This window comes from Schistocerca serialis, chromosome 3 (genome assembly GCF_023864345.2).
Source record: "Schistocerca serialis cubense isolate TAMUIC-IGC-003099 chromosome 3, iqSchSeri2.2, whole genome shotgun sequence".
NCBI lineage: Eukaryota > Metazoa > Arthropoda > Insecta > Orthoptera > Acrididae > Schistocerca > Schistocerca serialis.
Genome location: NC_064640.1, coordinates 726,887,927 through 726,895,206, shown reverse-complemented (window position 1 = coordinate 726,895,206; position 7,280 = coordinate 726,887,927). Strand labels below are relative to the sequence as shown.

The window sequence follows — 7,280 nt, the reverse complement described above, 5'->3', positions numbered from 1 at the left end:
TAAATTGGTCAAGGTCGTTCCGAGATTTTTGTTGACAACTTGGAAACTTCGATAATTTATATAGTATATGTATTTTATTAGAGTATCATGTCAAAATAGGAAGTAAATCAGCCAAGAACTGTTTACGATTACTACGAATGACGTTGTCACATTACATCGTACTTGCACTTATATCCCACATATTTTTACAAAATTTGTAGCCTTTGTACGTTAGAATGTTTATTGCAGTATGGTGTGATAATTTTAAATAAATTGGGCAAGTACTTTTTGAGATATTGATAACAGCTATCAACAACGACTTGTCTTTGTATAGTAGTGTAGATTCTGATGAGTGATGTGCAGTTACTTGCAGTTTCTTTCATTGAATGTTAATTCCTGTTTATGTAAACCAGTTCCAAATTTGGCTTACTCTGGCATGATCTTCTGCAGTGAAATTCTGATTAGTTGTTAATTTCAGTACAACTCACTCATTGTTTCATATTGTCAGTGTTCAACAAATTTTCGTAATAACTGCATGTCTTGTCAGTGCCGAGCTGTGGGAGTGATCAGTCAATTACTACTGCTAGCAGTGTTGGGATACTATAGAGAGGTTTTGTCTGCACATTCTCTATTAATGAGTTTTACTTGAGGGATGCTACTTCATGTGAGCTATAAGCTACGTACTTCTTGCTCTCAGAACAGTGTGATAAAATTCTTATTAATGTATGCATCATGCTTGCTAAATGTGATACTGTGTTTACACATTATGATAATTGCGTGTTTTGCCTTCTTTATGCTTAGTGTATGTTAACAGTTAAATACCAGTTCTGTATGTTACACTGGCCAACGCCAATGGGAGGGGTCACATTCTCTATCTAGGATAAATCACATTACTTATGTATTTCCATAATTTTGGCAGAGTTGAAGATTAAAATGTTGATTATTATTAGTGGGAAAGGGTTTCTGGGACATTTTTAGTAAAAAATAAATAGTTTTTTTACATTTATTTGTATTAATTTCACAATTACAAGGATAACTCAGATTCACATTCAGAACACTTTACAATACGAACTACTTCTTCTTTCTTGATGTGTGCAGAGCAGATATACTTCCTGCAAGAAGTGCAAGATTTCATGTACTTACGGTCTATGCTTCGGGCACATAATTAACAGCGTCCTTTCTTTGGCAGATTATGCACAGCTGCACATGTTACTTTCCGTCGCGGCTCCGTAACGTTGTTTCTTCTGCTCAGAGCACCTTGATTTTGATAGCACTCATACCCAAAAGTTGATAACGCTGTAGTGTATTTTGACTGTAGACCTACAGCATATTGAGCGCGTCTTTTCATGTTGAGGTTACAAAGTTCACGAGTAAGATCTTTCAGGTACTTCTTTCTTCCAGAACTCTTTGTCGGGTAATTCTTTGTTCATTCCTTATGTGTATCTTGAAATACAACATATGAATTGTATGCTGCAACGTCAATCAAGTTGAAAAACACCGCCATTGGCCATCGACGCTTTGCTCGACGGCAGCTGTACGTTCTTACACACTTATCGAATGTATCCACTCCTGACTTTGTACAGTTGTAGAATAGGATGATGTCTTTCTTCTCTTCCGTCGCATTCATATCATGATGTTGGGTTGACAATACTGTGACAATCTTTCCTTTCTTAGGCACGTAAATGACAAACGTGGCATCATCACTAAAGGCAAATCGGATTGTTCCCGGTGTAGCTTTTAGAGAAACAGGACGGAGTTCTGTAGGAACATGGCGTTTGTCACTTCGATTAGTACCAACTGTAGTTATTTTCTTTTTCAAAAGATCAGATGCGAGTGGAACGGTAGTGAACTTTCTGTCCATGGTAACATTTCCTGCAGATTGTTTCAAGTTAGACATTTCATTCAATCTTCTATTTCAGGGTCATTGTTATGACTCTTCTCATTAGCGTGCTTTCCAGCGTAGGGATCCGCAGCGAAGCAGTATTTCGTATCTGAATCACATAACAGGTTCACCTCTATTCCATATTTTCCTGGTTTTGTTGGAATATATAGCCTGAACGGGCATCGCCCATGGAAGGTCACAAGTTCTTCATCCACTGTGACTGACTCACTAGGATTATAAAACTCAGGAAATTTACTATCATGCTCCATATATCCCTGATAGTAGCAAATTTGTCGGTCTGTCTTCTAGCTGCTCAAGTTAGAGCATCATCAAAACGCAAGCACTTCAGTAAGAGCCTCAGTCTATGCTCCGAAAATGAAGCTCGGAACATCGGAAAGTTTTCTTTACTAAATATATCACGTAAACTGTCCTTGTTCTGTCTATGGACTCCACAGTTCAATAGAATTCCAATTGCTGACACAATTTCTTCAGTTTCGAATTTTTTATGAAAATATCTTCGGATGATTCCATAAGATTTCCAAGCTTTTGATTGGTAGACATCAAAATGTTATCTAGGATGTTATCATAGAAGTACATGGGAAAAGCTAAACCTGGTGTATCAGGTTTTATCCCTGGCTTAGTTCCTTTCGGGGTTCTCATTACGTTAGCAACAGACCTCCTCCTTTGATTTACGTAAGAGCTTCCATCCATATCATACTTGACGGGGCCACCATGTCTTTTTCAAGTTGATCAATTTGTGCTATCGGCCTGGGTCGTCTTCTTGTTGGTTGAATATCTATAAAAATATTAAACCAGAACCGAACACTAGCAAACTAAGCACTCTACCCAGACACACATCCTAATATACTCCAAAATATCTGCAAAAGTAATAAAAATCGATACTTACCCTGCTCACTTTCATCCAACTCGCTGCTGTCAGAAACTACTTGATCTGGAATTTCCATGACTAAATATTCAGTTTCACTGCTTGAGCTTTCGGATGGTTCACCACTAAATTCATAGTCTGAACTCTCAAGCAAATTTCTAATTTCGTCATCTGTCAATTTCATCTTCTTGTACATTGTGTCAAATGCCACAAAGATATTACCTTCCACTCGCCACACTGTTTACCAGTTGACTGCGAGTGGTGATTGTTGACCAGCTACACCTTCAGTTATAACAATCAAAAAATGGTTCAAATGGCTCTGAGCACTATGGGACTTAACTTCTGAGGTCATCAGTCCCCTAGAACTTAGAACTACTTAAACTTAACTAAGCTAAGGACATCACACACATCCATGCCCGAGGCAGGATTCGAACCTGCGACCGTAGCGGTCGCGCGGTTCCAGACTGTAGCGCCTAGAACCGCTCGGCCACCCGGGCCGGCTTATAACAATCGCTATGACTCAACAATGAGTGTAAACCAAAAGCTGTTCTTATTGTCGATTGTAGCAATTATAATTATGACAAATTTCATGTATTTATTAAATAAAATACTGAACACGACAGGAGTTTTAGCCTAAAAACATCGTTGGCGTCCGTTACTGACCCCCCCCCCCCAATTGGTATGCAACTGTTAAAAATTTATCTGCAGTTGCCACAAGTGGCATTTGGTTTTTAAACTTTCGTTGTGATACTAATTAGAAACATCAGATTCTGTGGATTCTCCTGTAAATGATTGAGAGCAGTTTAATATGAGTGAAGATTTTATAGTATCTTTTATATTTTTCTGGAGTGAGTAAAAGGAAATTTCTTTTGCTGGGCTTAAACTAGTCTTACTAAGAATCTCGACACATGTCTCTGCTGTTAACAGAATATGCTGAAGTGCAGTCACATTCTGCTATCCTAATTTTGGAATTAAAATTTTTGTGGGAAAACTAGGACTACTTTAAAGCCAAATTTTATTTAAAGTGGTAGATGCACTTTATGAAGCTGAAGTTAAATTTACATGTAAAATCTGAGTACTACTATTACAGAAGTAGAATAATTATGTGTACTATGACATACTTTTATTACACATTCTGACTGCTGTTCATCGGCGACGAGGGATGGAATTTGCAAGCCAGTACCGCAAATGGACCTCCAGTGAGTGGCGGCAAGTGGCATTGTCGGATGAATCACGTTTTATGTGTCATCGGAGGGGTGGCCGTGGGCTAGTACATCTACATCTACATGATTACTCCGCAATTCACATTTAAGTGCTTGGCGGAGGGTTCATCGAACCACAATCATACTATCTCTCTACCATTCCACTGCCGAACAGCGCGCGGGAAAAACGAACACCTAAACCTTTCTGTTCGAGCTCTGATTTCTCTTATTTTATTTTGATGATCATTCCTACCTATGTAGGTTGGGCTCAACAAGATATTTTCGCATTCGGAAGAGAAAGTTGGTGACTGAAATTTCGTAAATAGATCTCGCCGCGACGAAAAACGTCTTTGCTTTAATGACTTCCATCCCAACTCGCTTATCATATCTGCCACACTCTCGCCCCTATTACGTGATAATACAAAACGAGCTGCCCTTTTTTGCACCCTTTCGATGTCCTCCGTCAATCCCACCTGGTAAGGATCCCACACCTCGCAGCAATATTCTAACAGAGGACGAACGAGTGTAGTGTAAGCTGTCTCTTTAGTGGACTTGTTGCAACTTCTAAGTGTCCTGCCAATGAAACGCAATGTTTGGCTCGCCTTCCCCACAATATTATCTATGTGGTCTTTCCAACTGAAGTTGTTCGTAATTTTAACGCCCAGGTACTTAGTTGAACTGACAGCCTTGAGAATTGTACTGCTTATCGAGTGAAATGATAATTAAATGGACACCCTAGCTGCAAACAGGCGTTGATGTACTTCATTGGGGATATGTTGAAAATGTGTGCCCCGACCGGGACTCGAACCCGGGACCTCCTGCTTACATGGCAGACGCTCTATCCATCTGAGCCACCGTGGGCACAGAGGATAGTGCGTCTGCAGGGACTTATCCCTTGCACGCTGCCCGTGAGATCTACATTCCCAACATGTCCACACCACTACATTCGTAGTGCGCCTAATAGATGTTTGCCCATCATACTCATTACTCGTGGCAGATTAATCTACCAAGTCCCGTACGAGTTCGGGCATAGCGTATGCGTTCGCACAAGAAGGTCAATGGCCGGGAAGCCATATTTTAACAATATATATGACGGTAGTATCTGTTCCCGAAAGATAAGTCCCTGCAGACGCACTATCCTCTGTGCCCACGGTGGCTCAGATGGATAGAGCGTCTGCCATGTAAGCAGGAGGTCCCGGGTTCGACTCCCGGTCGTGGCACACATTTTCAACATGTCCCCAATGAAGTACATCAACACCTGTTCGCAGCTAGGGTGTCCATTTAATTATGATTTCATTTCTAGCAAAGCTGCATAGTCATCCACAGTAACTGTTCTTTCGGGAACAGATACTACCGTCATATATATTTATCGAGTAATCGAATTCCAACGGATTTCTTTTGGAACTCATGTGGATCACCCCACACTTTTCGTTATTTAGCGTCAACTTCCACCTGCCACACTATACAGCAATCTTTTCTAAATCGCGTTGCCACTGATACTGGTCTTTGGATGACCTTACTAGTCGGTAAATTACAGCATCATCTGCGAACAACCTAAGAGAACTGCTCAGATTGTCACCCAGGTCATTTATATAGATCAGGAACAGCAGAGGTGCCAGGACGCTTCCCTGGGGAACACCTAATATCACTTCAGTTTTACTCGATGATTTGCCGTCTATTACTACGAACTGCGACCTTCCTGACAGGAAATCACGAATCCAGTCGCACAACTGAGACGATACCCCGTAGGCCCGCAGCTTGATTAGAAGTCGCTTGTGAGGAACGGTGTCAAAATCTTTCCGGAAATCTAGAAATACTGAATCAACTTGAGATCCCCTGTCGATAGCGGCCATTACTTCGTACGAATAAAGAGCTAGCTGCGTTGCACAAGAACGATGTTTTCTGAAACCATGCTGATTACGCATCAATAGATCGTTTCCTTCGAGGTGATTCATAACGTTTGAATACAGTATATGCACCAAAACCCTACTGCAGACCGACGTCAATGATATAGGTCTGTAGTTCGATAGATTACTCCTACTACCCTTCTTAAACAACGGTGCGACCTGCGCAATTTTCCAATCTGTAGGTGCAGATCTATCGGTGAGCGAGCGGTTTTATATGATTGCTAAGTAGGGAGCTATTTTATCAGCGTAATCTGAAAGGAACCTAATCGATATACAATTTGGACTTGAAGACTTGCCCGTATCAAGCGATTTGAGTTGTTTCGCAACCCCTAAGGTACCTACTTCTAAGAAACTCATGCTAGCAGCTGTTCGTGTTTCAAATTCTGGAACATTCCATTCGTCTTCCCTGGTGAAGGAATTTCGCAAAACTGCGTTCAATAACTCCGCTTTAGCGGCACAGTCGTCGGTAACAGTGCCATCGGCACTGCGCAGCGAGGGTATTTACTGCGTCTTGCCGCTTGTGTACTTTACATACGACCAGAATTTCTTCGGATTTTCTACCAGTACGGCAGGAACGTTTTCGTAGCTTTCCTTGGACGATCTCGTCATTCTGGAAGATACAGTGGATCAACAAAAATGAACATCCATCGTTAGGGATCATCTTCACCCTTATATGCAGTTTGTTTTTCCCTGCCACGATGGCATCTACCAGCAGAACAACGCAACGTGTCACACAGTTCGCAGTGTACTTGCGTGGTCTGAAAAGCTCCAGAATGAGTTTACCGTATATCCCTGGCCACTTAACTGTCCCGGTTTACACCCAGTGAAGAATCTGCGGCACCACCTCAATGGCATTGTTCGCGCCATGTTTCCTCAATTGAGAAACGTAGCACAGCTGGCCACGGTACTGGAGTCAGTATGACTCCACATCCCTGTCGGTACCTTCCAGAACCTCACCGACTCTCTCCCAGCACATCTTGCTGCGGTCCACGCTGCATAAAGTGGCTTTGTGCAAATACTGAAATAGTTTTGTCGTCTCTATTCTGAAGCAGTGAGTGAAGTGAACTTAGTGTATGATTGTAGCATATGACGAAAATTCTGGAGTGGATAGTGGGGTAAACTCCGGCTCTTGATCGTCATATTTTACGAAAAGGCTTGAACATTGGGAGTTGCGGCGCTACATTAGGCTTGAGAAGATAGATGTGAAGGATCTTTCTCGGAGCTTCATTAGTGCGGTACAATGCCATTATCTAGCAGTGATAGTGCATGCGGAACTATGCAGACCAATGTCTACTTTACAGTGCCCTAACAAAACTAATCCCAACCAAAAGTTTCACCCATGAGCCCTGTCACGCAACGGACACACTCAACACTCTTCATATAGTACGTACACAACAACAGAATCAATTATTAAAACCCCAATG

At 41.5% G+C, this 7,280-nt stretch overlaps 2 non-coding genes across 2 annotated transcripts; one reads left to right on the top strand and one right to left on the bottom strand.

Moving 5' to 3' along the window:
- Positions 1–4,736: 4,736 nt before the first annotated feature.
- Positions 4,737–4,811, bottom strand: Trnat-ugu (transfer RNA threonine (anticodon UGU)). The gene has a single exon. It is a non-coding gene; the product is annotated as a tRNA-Thr (tRNA).
- Positions 4,812–5,094: 283 nt separating this feature from the next.
- Trnat-ugu (transfer RNA threonine (anticodon UGU)) lies at positions 5,095–5,169 on the top strand. The gene has a single exon. It is a non-coding gene; the product is annotated as a tRNA-Thr (tRNA).
- Positions 5,170–7,280: the final 2,111 nt, after the last annotated feature.